Source organism: Ursus maritimus (genome assembly GCF_017311325.1).
Source record: "Ursus maritimus isolate PB19 chromosome X unlocalized genomic scaffold, ASM1731132v1 scaffold_X1, whole genome shotgun sequence".
In the NCBI taxonomy this organism is placed as follows: domain Eukaryota; kingdom Metazoa; phylum Chordata; class Mammalia; order Carnivora; family Ursidae; genus Ursus; species Ursus maritimus.
This window is the reverse complement of record NW_024423319.1, coordinates 80,356,080-80,367,821: the sequence shown is the minus strand read 5'-3', so window position 1 is coordinate 80,367,821 and position 11,742 is coordinate 80,356,080. Positions and strand designations below refer to the sequence as shown.

General features: G+C 38.6%; 1 pseudogene; it reads right to left on the bottom strand.

The window, feature by feature from the left end:
* Nucleotides 1-7,354: 7,354 nt before the first annotated feature.
* Nucleotides 7,355-11,742, bottom strand: part of LOC103676306 — a 22,326-nt pseudogene continuing 17,938 nt past the window's right edge.

Sequence of the window (11,742 nt, the reverse complement as noted above, 5' to 3'; positions counted from 1 at the left end):
CACTTGGAATGAATTCCTCCATTTTGGTACTTTGTCCAAGTCTTTGCCTTTTTGGGTATGTTTGAAAAAGCTAGGTATGTTTACTGCTCCTGAGAATAATGGCTTTCTGAAGAAGTGATCATATGCATCCAGGACCTGGGGCTTCAGGGAGCATCTCCAATGTGTGCTGCTTGCTCTCTGCTGTTGTGTTTAGGCTGCTCTGTTCTTCAGGCCTATCATCTGCAGAGCCTCTACTTGCCTGTAGCATGAAGTGTTTTGTCCTTGGTCAGAATGTAGGGAGTTTTAACTAGGTTTGCTCTGGTCCGCTTGTTAAATGAGATCTGAAGCCCTAGGTCTAGAACTGAAAAGCCCTGCAGAACTCTCTGGTTGGGAGACATGGTGTTGGCAGGGGTTTCTGTTGGTCTTCTGTGGCAGGGGCCCACCTCTCTGGTACTGAGTCAAGATTGACTGAAAAGGACAGTCTTGCCAGAGCACAAGGTTGTAGGACTTGGTATAAGCAAGTTAGTCAGCCAGTGTTGGAGTTGTGCCGCTTACTGCAGGTGGCTCTGTGTTTGTGCTAAAGGGCAAGTGAGGGAAATGACACCAGCCAGCTCTTTTATCCCCAGAGAGGCATCTCCAAGAATGCTGCCTCTCAGGGAAGCAATCTAGGAAGATTGAATATTCTCCCACTGTGCGTCCCAGTTGTTCTTCAGGTTCCTGTTTCCATACTGTCTGCCTTCAGGTTGTTTGCCTGCCTTCTCTCCAAGAGCAACATAGTGCCCTGTGTGCTCTATTTCAGCCAAGCCTGCTGACGTTTAAAACTCTAGGGTTTAGGGACACGGTGTGGGCTGGGACTGGGGCTGGTCTTCTGGGGGAGGGGCCTGCCTCACTAGACTGAGGCAAGCTTGACCAAGAAGGGCAGTTGAGCCAGAGTGCAGGGATATGGGCTTTGGTATTAGAACAGCCAGTGTCAGCGAGCCAGTTCCTTTTAAGCAATCTCATTCTGTTTCTTGGAGAACACTTACAAATATACTCTGTAATATCATTTTTGCACTCCTAACTTCATGTCAGCATCTGTTTTCTGAAAATCTCAATCTGTGACCAAGATTAATATTGCAGGAGATGAGAATTGGACAGATTCAGGATACATTTTGAAGGTAGAGTTGACAGAGTTGGCCAATGGGTCATATATACCATGTGAGGCAAATACTTATTAATATTTATTTTAATCAAATATGCAGTAAATATTACTACTCTTTATCAATTTTAAATACGAGAAATGCTGTGCAACAGGAAGTGTCACATTTCCTCGCTCTCTTGAAGTTAGGTATAGCTATGTCCCTTTCTCTGATAAATAAAATATAAAAGGAAGTAAAAAGTGTCACTTATTTTGGGAGCAATTAAGAACTGATGAATGTTTCTCCATGCTTCCTTCTCTCTTCTTCTATAATTGGTGAGGATTTAGAGGTTGTAGCCTCCATTATCGTATGTCCCCAGGTAAGGATAATATAGAGAAAATACCCCTTCTGATCCATGAAAAGCATGTACAATGAACACGAAATAAATGTCAACCCACTGAGATTTTGCTGTATTTTATTACAACAACCAAATCTTGCTTAGCCTGACTGAAATAGCTACTGGTACTGGAAGTGGAATGTTCCAGAAACAAAACCCATGAAAGCCTAAAATATATGGCATTGACTTAGCAGTCAGATTATAGATGGTGAGAAAAAGTTCTTTGGAAGCTCAAAGAAGTTAAAAAATTTGTTTCTACTCACACATTTGACAAATAGCAAAGCTGAATTTGAATGCAATTTTATTTGACTCCAAAATCTATGCCATTTATCATTTTGTATAGCCTTTGATTTAGGGCTCAGGTGGTTGGATAGTGGTAGCTTGTCTTTTTTTTTATTATAATAATTTTTTTATTATATTATGTTAGTCACCATACAGTACATCCCTAGTTTTTGATTCAAAGGTCAATGATTCATTACTTGCGAATAACACCCAGTGCACCATGCAATAGTGCCCTCCTTACTACCCATCACCAGCCTATCCCATTCCCCCATCCCCCCTCCCCTCTGAAGCCCTCAGTTTGTTTCCTAGAGTCCATAGTCTCTCATGGTTCATTCCCCCTTCTGTTTACCCCCCTTTCTTCTTCCCTTTCTTCAAATTTTCTTCTTAATGTACCATTTTCTGGACTCTATACTGACAGCCCACTCCCTCTTTTTTTTTTTAAGCTTTGTTTATTTATTTGCCAGACAGAGAGAGAGAGCACAAGCAGGGGGAGCAGCAGCAGAGGGAGAAACAGGCTCCCCACCGAGCAGGAAACCTGACGTGGGACTTAATCTCAGAACCATGAGATCGTGACCTGAACGGAAGGCAGACGCTCAATTGACTGAGCCACCCAGGCATCCCCCACTCCCATTTGTTTATTAATTTCTCTACGGTCTGTGCCCAATGTAGTCTTTTAGGTTTCAAGTTTCTTGGATTTTATCCTCCTCTTTTAATATTTCACTCTCATTATTTATATAGACTATGTATTGCTAAATTACCTCAGATACAAATTTGGAAACACGAGTGCAATATAGTATACATGATAAACCATGGTATGCTATGTAAGAGCATCTTATATCTGAATGATACATAATAAAATTGTTAAAGTGAACTTAACATATGTTAGGGGCATTATAAATTGACTTTATAAGTTTAGAAAGAGATAGAACTAAATTATCTGTGTTCTTATGATCATTAATTTAAAATATTATATAACATGTTAAAGCCATTAAAATGTATACAGAGGGCTTGCCATCCAGTGCCACCTGCATCTGGAGCACTGGCCCTATCAGCACTGAGAAATGGACCAATTTCTACAAAATGTAGTGCTACAGTGTGCCTGATGGGATATGTTCAATCATGGCATCCAAACTTTCCAGAAAACCTTGCTCAGAAGCTTCCAAACCCTGTGGAACTATACCTTCACTCAAATGACATAGTTGTAGTTCCAAAATCCACTGGGTCCCTTGTAAAACTCTAATGTTTGGGACTTCATGACAACACCTTAGAAATTATTTGCCCAGAATTTGATTATCCGAGAGAATTATGTCATCTTCAATTAGCTAATAACCAACTACCTACCTACCTACCTACCTACCTACCTACCTACCTGCAATTCCTACCTCCAGTACATCACTGTGTACCAATATCATCTATGATATGTGCTGCACTATCTCTGCCAGCTTCCCACCCTCAATGAGCTCTCCATGGCTGGAAACCATCTTTCATTTTTGCCGCTTGGCAAGGACAACAGAACAAAAATAAACAAATGGGACTACATCAAACAAAAAAGATTTTTCAGAGTGAAGAAAACCATCAACAAAACAAAAAAAGCAACCGACTGAATGGGAAAAGATATTTGCAAATGATATAGCCGATAAAGGGTTAACATCCAAAATATATAAAGAACTCATAAAACTCAATATCAAAAAAATAAACTGATTAAAAAATGGACAGAGGACCTGAATAGATATTTTTCTGAAGAAAACATACAGGTAGTCAACAGGCACATGAAGAGATGCTCAACATCACTAACCATCAGGGAAATACAAATCAAAACCACAATTTGATATTTCAACTCACACCTGTCAGAATAGCTATTATCGAAAAAGCAAGAAATAACGAGTGTTCAGGAGGATGTGGAGAAAAGGGAGCATTTATATACTGTTGGTGGGACTGTAAATTTGTGCAGTCACTGTGAAAAACAGTATGGTGGTTCCTCAAAATATTTACAATAGAACTACATTACAATCCAGCAATTTCACTTCTAGGTATTTACCCAATGAAAGTGAAAACACTAATTTGAAAAGACTTATGTACCCCTATATTCATTACAGCATTATTTACAACAGTTAAGGTATGAGAGCCACCTAAATGTCCATTGATAGATGAATGGATGAGAAAGATGTCATATATACATACAATATAATATTAGTCATAAAAAAGAATGAAATCTTCCTATTTGTGACAACATGAATGGACCTAGAGGGTATTATGCTAAGTGAAATAAATCAGACAGACAAAGACAAATACTGTATGACTTAACTTATATGAGGAATCTAAAATACAAGACAAACTAACAATCTAACAAATTTACCAACTATCTATGAGTTTTGTTCATAGATACAGGGAACATAGATAGCTACAGAAAACAAACTAATGGATGCCAGAGTAGAGGAGGTGGAGGGATAGATCAAATAGGTGACGGGGATTAAGGGGTATGGTTTTCCAGTTATTTTTTTTAAAGATTTTACTTACTTATTTGACAAAAAGAGAGAGAGCAAGAGAGAGAGAGAGAGCACAAGCAGGGGGAGCAGCAGTCAGAGGGAGAGAGAGAAGCAGGCTCCCTGCTTGAGCAAGGAGCCTGACGTGGAGCTCAATTCCAGGACCCTGGGATCATGACTTGAACCAAAGACAGATTTTTAACCAACTGAGCTATCCAGGTGCCCCTGGTTTTCCAGTTATAAAATAAATAACACACAGTAATGTAATGTACAGCACAGAGAACATAGTAAAAAAAAAGGTACAGATATGAAATTTAGAAAAATAAGTAGTATGAGGGCTAGATCTTTGAGGAGAATCTTTGCCAGCAAAGTTTTTGTTAATTTGGTTTTGAAACTCAGAGTTTTTAAAACAGTGACAAGAATGTGCAGTACCAGGAAAATCTGGAAGATGTTGTCAGTTTACTTTAAAGCAAAAATCGAGAGTTTCTATCAGTCATTGTTTTCAATAAAGTCCTTCAGTTTGGGGGAGGGAGAAAAAAATCAGGTGCAAGTCCAGCTAGGCAACAGCTCAAGATGAAATGCAGAATGAAGTTGTGCTCTCCACATTGCTGCCATGGGACTGGAAGATATGCTGGTATAATTCCTGAGTCTGTGTTGGAGAAACAGCATGAAGTCTCCTTCTCGAGGGTCTTCTCTGAGGGAATTTTTGGTATTTCTTGAAGTTACTGTTGTAAATCTGTAAGTCAGAACTACCTCACCAGGTTTTGATCTTTTAAAGGAAGCGTAGGGATATTTTGCTCATCACGTGTCTCCTTGACAATGTCTCCTGACATCATACCTGGATGCTTGGGCACAGTGCCCGTCCCCTGGCACCCACAGCATCTATGCAGTTTGCTAGGTAGTATCACCTCCTACATTATGTGGGAGTTCCCTGCTTATATGGAAATGATGTATTTTGGGAGGCTGTCTAACTAACATCATGGTGAACCAGGCTGATATCCTTTTAAATTCCAGTTTTGCTATTTAATAGCTGGGTGAACGTGGGCTTAGAAAAGCTTTTTAATTTGTGTCAGAAACAGGGTAAAATTAATACCTACTTCATAGCATCATTGTGAAAATTAAATAAGATCCATTTAAAATACTTCTGTCTCTCATAAATTCTACATAATCATGTAGCCAATGTGAACTATTTCTATTGTTTCACCAGACTGTTAGAAAAAGTTGGGACTGTGTGTGTCTTCACTTTTGTACCCCAAGCATCTAGCGCAATGTCTAGCCCATTGCTTATAATAATTTCTTCCTTACCTGAACTACACAACAGAAAAAAAAGATGCTGATGCTTGAATATTTAAACCAACAGAAAAGGAAGCTTTCATTCAAATTCATTGAAATAAATTTAATTTTTTAAAAATGTATACAGAGTCATACAATGTAGCCCATGCACCCACCATCCAGCCTAATAAATTAAACTATGCTTATGCTAAAGTTTTGTGTTTTGGATCATTATTACGGTTCATATTATGGCAAATTTTTTTAGTAACTCAGTGTGAGACTTTATTCTCTGAAAAACAAACAAAACACACACACAGAGCAGAAGGATGAGCCATGCGGCATACATGCACAAGTTCTTTCCTAAAGCAATGCATTTTAATTTCATCGTTTTTTAATTTTTTTGAGTACAGTTGACGCACATTACATTAGTTTTAAGTGTACAACATAGTGATTCAAAAAGTTTATGCATCATGCTATGCTCACCACAACACTATTACAATATCATCAACTATATTCCTTAGGCTGTACCTCGTATTTCCATGACTTATTCATTCCATAACTAGAAATATTTATCTTCCACTACCCTTCACCCATTTTGCCCATTCCCCTCACCCCCCTCCACCCTGGCAACCATTACTTTGCTCTCTGTATTTATAGGTCTGATTCTGCTTTCTGTTTCTTTACTCATTTGTTCTTTTTAGATTCCTCATATGAGTGAAATCATATGGTATTTGTCTTTCCCAATCCAAGACAATGCATTTTTAGAAGTGAGTTTAAAGCAATGACACTTAACAATCATTTCCACGAAGAAACCATTTCTGTCACCAAAGCCGAATTTGGCAGCTTTACCACCTGAAGATTCAGTCAGCCTAAACTAGAATGCAGTGTTCCAGTTGCAACTAAACTGTGTTTAAAAGGAAGCTTACTAATTTTATCCTTTTATTTCAGTGTATATTCTCAATGAACACTAGGAATTATCCCACATATTTTAGGACAAAAAAACGAAAATGCAGAAAACAAAAACAAAAGGTCATGTTTCTTTATATTTCTTTAATTAGCAGAGCTCAACATTTTTCACACTTATTATTCTGTCTGGCAGTCTGACAAATTTAGTTTTCTTCCCCGAATTTTACTGTAACCAATAACAGCGTAGTCTTTTCACCTTTCATTTAATTGTATTTGTTTAGTGTTGAATATGTAACACATTAATACAACTTAAGATTTTAAATGTAACAAAGAGTACATATTTAATCATTTATTAAAACTTCTGTGAAAAAACTGTAGTGAAATAATTATTAGTTGTAAATATTAATTTCAATTTGCTTCCACCTAAATAAAATCTAAATATATCCTTAAATATGACCATTCCAAATGCACTACCATACAGTCCTTAGTATATCGTGTTTATTTATGACGCTGGTGACTTTGAAAACAAAGTGGTACAAATTAACAAAACACTATAGTTTCCTATGAGGTGGCTAAATTTCACCTGATATTTAAAATTCCATGCAAATTATAGTAATGTAGAGTTTATCCAATGCATATAAATGTATGAGTTTGCATGTACTTTTAGAACAAAGATGCATTTCAAATGGTGTGGTATAAAAAATTTCAAAATGCATAAAACATAGAAATTGAAACTCTAGGGCCAATTCAGTAAATTAATTTTAGGAAGAAAACTTAATGTGATTTTTTCAATTAGTAAAGTTCCTTTTTTTAATAATTTACCATTAAAAAATATACATATACAACCTGAGGACTGTAGAGAAAGTTCGCATTAGTGTTGACAAAGTCAGTTACCATAACTGTAAAAGGCAATTTGGTTAACTCAACTTTCTATGATCAGTTGTATAAGTCCTGGGACTTGCTTTTTTTGTGTAAATCCCAGAGATTGCTTTAATCCAGGTGTGCATCTCTTCAGGGCTATCAGCCTGCATATAGAAAGTTCAAAACAATGTTACACTTTCAAAGAGATTGTCCCTCATCATTACATTGCTGTGTCTACATTCCTGTACTTCATAATCTTCTTTAAGTGGTATTATCTGGAGAGCTTCCTTCTCCAGTTTAGATTTGAAGTAGCCTATTGTGTTTTCATCCAACTGAAAAAAAATCTTCTCTTCCAGTTGCTTCATCACCACTCCTTGCTTAACACAATATCCAGCTTTGATAACTGCACTATCTGAAGGAGGTTTAGGAGTAAAGAAGACGGCCTCATGACCACTTCAAATTATTTGTCAATACTTTCACCATATTTATTTACTTCTTACTGAGTTGGAGTAATGATGGGTATACCACCAACGCCAGTTTTCTAAGATGCTTGCTTCTTCCCACATTCACCCCGGTGACTTAGGTTATCAGAATGATGTGAATCTGACTGCTTTGTACTGTAGTTTTTATATTAGTTTAACACATTTACTTATTCTACTAGATACTGCTGATCATTAGCTTGTAAGGAGATACTTCCTTATCCCTGCATTCATGACAAAAAAAGAATTCATCCTTTGGTCTTAGCTTACTTGCAATGCTACTTTTGAAATGTAGGTAAGATTAATGGCTCCAACGTATGATGATCCAGAAGGAAAGTTCTGTGGATTACCCATGTACCACACAAAACAATCTTCTCGGGACAGAGGAAGATGGTGGTGGAGTAGGAGGTCACCTCATCCCACAAACACAGCTAGATAACTATCAAATCATCCTAAGTACCCCAGAAATCAACCTGAAAACTGACAGAAAAAATTCCACACCTAAAGGGAGAGAAGAGTCCACATCAAAGAAGGTAGGAACTTTGGAGACCTGATTTAGGGGAGAAATGTAATTGTGGGCGCTGCAGAGAGGAGGGAGCCCTAGTCGTGGAGAGGGCAAGAGAGAGAGGAGCACATGGGACAACAGACAAAGAGAACGTTTCTCCAAAGTCATTGCCTTGGAAAACAAGAAGGGCTGAATTTCATGAGTTCTTACAACCAGCAGGGCTTAAAGCCTGGAGTTTTGCTTAGGTTTTTTTTTTTTTTTCAAAGATTTTATTTATTTATTTGAGAGAGAGGGGGGGAAAGAGAGCAAGAGCACACAAGCAGGGGCAGAGGGAGAGGGAGAAACAGACTCCCCATTGAGCAGGGAGCCCCATGCAGAGCTTGATCCCAGGATCCCGAGATCATGATCTGAGCCAAAGACAGAGACTTAACCGACTGAGCCGCCCAGGTGCCCCTAAAGCCTGGAGGTCAGTGAACTTGTCTAGGATACAGCCTGAGGGCACAGTGCTGCTCCTGGAGAGAAGGCAGGCAAACAACACAGGGTCAGACAGCATGGAAAAAGTAATTTGAAGAATGCCTGGGACACATCACGGGGAGATTATTTGCTCTTCTCACAGTGTGTCCCTGAGAGGTAGCATTCATGGAGACACATCTCCAGGAAGAAAAGAGTTGTCTGGCACCATTTTCCTACCCTATCCCTCAGCATAAACACAGAGCCATCTGTGGGAAGCAGTGTAGCACCAGCACTGGATGCCAAACTTGCTTACACCAAGCCCTACCACCCTACACTCTGGTGGTACTACCTTCCTCAGTCACACATACCTCACTCCCTCCCCAGAAGACCAGCACAAATCAATGCCCACACTACATCCCCAAACAGAGAGTTCTGCAGGGCCTCAGTTCTGGTGAAGTTAGTGTCAGGTCTCATTTCACAAACAGTCCAGAACACATGTAGTTAAAAAATCACCACACTCTGGCCAATGACCAACCACCACCTACAGCAAGCAAGGACAGCCTCTGCAGATGACTGGCCTGAAGGATAGAGCAGCAACAACACAACAGCAGAGTATACACAGCACACACCAGAGACATTCTCTGAGGTGGCAAGCCCTGGGCACTACATGACCTCTTCTTCAGAGGCCATTACTTTCAGGAGCTGGAAACATGACTGCCTTTTCTAACACAGAGAAGAAGGCAGAGACCTAGATAAAATGCAAAGATGGAGGAATTTATCCCATATGAAAGAGCAAGATAAGGTCATGTTTAGAGATCTAAGTGAAACCCATATAAACAGAATGCCTGATGGAGAATTTAAAGCGACAATCATAAGGATACTCACTGGGCTTGAGAAAAGAATAGAAGACATCGGGGAGACCCTTACTACAAAGATAAAATGTTAAAAAAGATTTATCAGAGATGACAAGTGCAATAAATGAGATTGGAAACAGGTTTGATGCAATGAACAGCAGGCTGGAAGAAGCAGAGGAACACATAAGTGATATAGAAGACAAAATAATGGAAAATATTATAGCTCAACAAAGAAAGAAAGAAGAATTATGGAACATGAGAATAGACATAAGGAACTCAGTAACTCCATCAAACTTAATAACATTCATATTATAGGAGTCCCAGAAAAAGAAGAAGAGAGAAAAAGAGGGGGGCAAAAAATTTATTTGAAGAAAAAATAGCTGAAAACTTCCCTAATCTGGGGATGGAAACAGACATCCAGATAAAGGATGAACACAGACCCCCCCCCCAAACAAAATCAACAAAAGCAGGCCAACATCAACACATATTGTAATTAAATTTGCAAAATATAGTGATAAAGAAAAATCTTAAAAGTAGCGGGACAAAAGAAGTCCTTAACTTACAAGGGAAGACCCAAAGGTTAGCTTCAGATCTCTCCACAGAATCTTGGCAAGCCAGAAGAGACTGGCATGATATATTCAAAGTGCTGAATGGGAAAAATCTGCAGACCAGAACACTCTATCCAGCAGGGTTATCATTCAGAATAGAAGGAGAGAGAAAGAGTTTCCCAGACAAACAAAAATGAAAGGAGTTCATCACCACTAAGCCAGCCTTGCAAGGAATATTAAAGGGGACTCTTTGAGTAGGAAAGACCAGACCAAAAGGACAAAAACAAGAAATGATCAGAGAAATCTCAGGAAACAAAGACAAAACAAGTAATAAAATGGCACTAAATACATATTACTTTGAAAGCAAATGAACTAAATGACCCAATGAAAAGACACAGAGTATCAGAATGGATTAAAAAGAAAAACAAGACCCATCTATATGCTGCCTTCAAGAGACTCATTTTAGACCTAAATACATGTGCAGATTGAAAGTGAGGGAATGAGGAAACACTTACCAAACAAATGGATGTCAAAAGAAAGCCAGAGTAGCAAAACTTTTTTTTCAGAAAAAGTAGACTTTAAAACAAAGCTTAACAGGAGACAAAGAAGGAAATATAAATCATAAAGGGGACAATGCAATAAGAAGATGTAATAATTGTAAATATTTATGCACCTAACATGTGAGCACCCAAATATATAAAACAATTAAAGACAAACATAAAGGAACTAATTGATAATAATACAATAATAGTAGGGGACACCTCACTTACATCAATGGACAGATCATTGTAACACATCAACAAGGAAACGATAGCTTTGAATGACACACTTGACCAGATTGACTTAGATATATTCAGAACATTCCATCCTAAAGTATCAGAGCACACATTCTTTTCTTTTTTTTAATTTTTTATTATGTTATGTTAGTCACCATAAAGTACATCATTAGTTTTTGATGTAGTGTTCCATGATTCATTGTTTGCGTATAACACCCAGTGCTCCATGCAATACGTGCCCTCCTTAATACCCATCACTGGCCTAGCCCAATCCCTCACACCCCCTCCCCTATGAAACCCTCAGTTTGTTTCCCAGAGTCCATAGTCTCTCGTGGTTCATTCACCTTCTGCTTACCCCCCACTTCATTTTTCCCTTCCTTCTCCTACCCATCTCCCTGCTATTTCTTGTGTTCCATAAATGAGTGAAACCATATAATTGTCTTTCTCTGCTTGACTTATTACACTTAGCATTATCTCCTCCAGTCCCATCCATGTTACTGCAAATGTTGGGTAATCCTTCTTTCTGATGGCTGAGTAATATTTCATTGTATATATGGACCACATCTTCTTTATCCATTCATCTGTTGAAGGGCATCTCGGCTCCTTCCACAATTTAGCTATTGTGGACAATGCTACTATGAACATTGGGGTACATATGGCCCTTCTCTTCACTACGTCTGTATCTTTGGGGTAAATACCCAGTAGTGCAATTGCTGGGTCATAGGGTAGCTTTATTTTTAACTTTTTAAGGGACCTCCACACTGTTTTCCATAGTGGCTATACCAACTTGCATTCCCACGAACAGTGTAAGAGGGATCCCCTTTCTCCA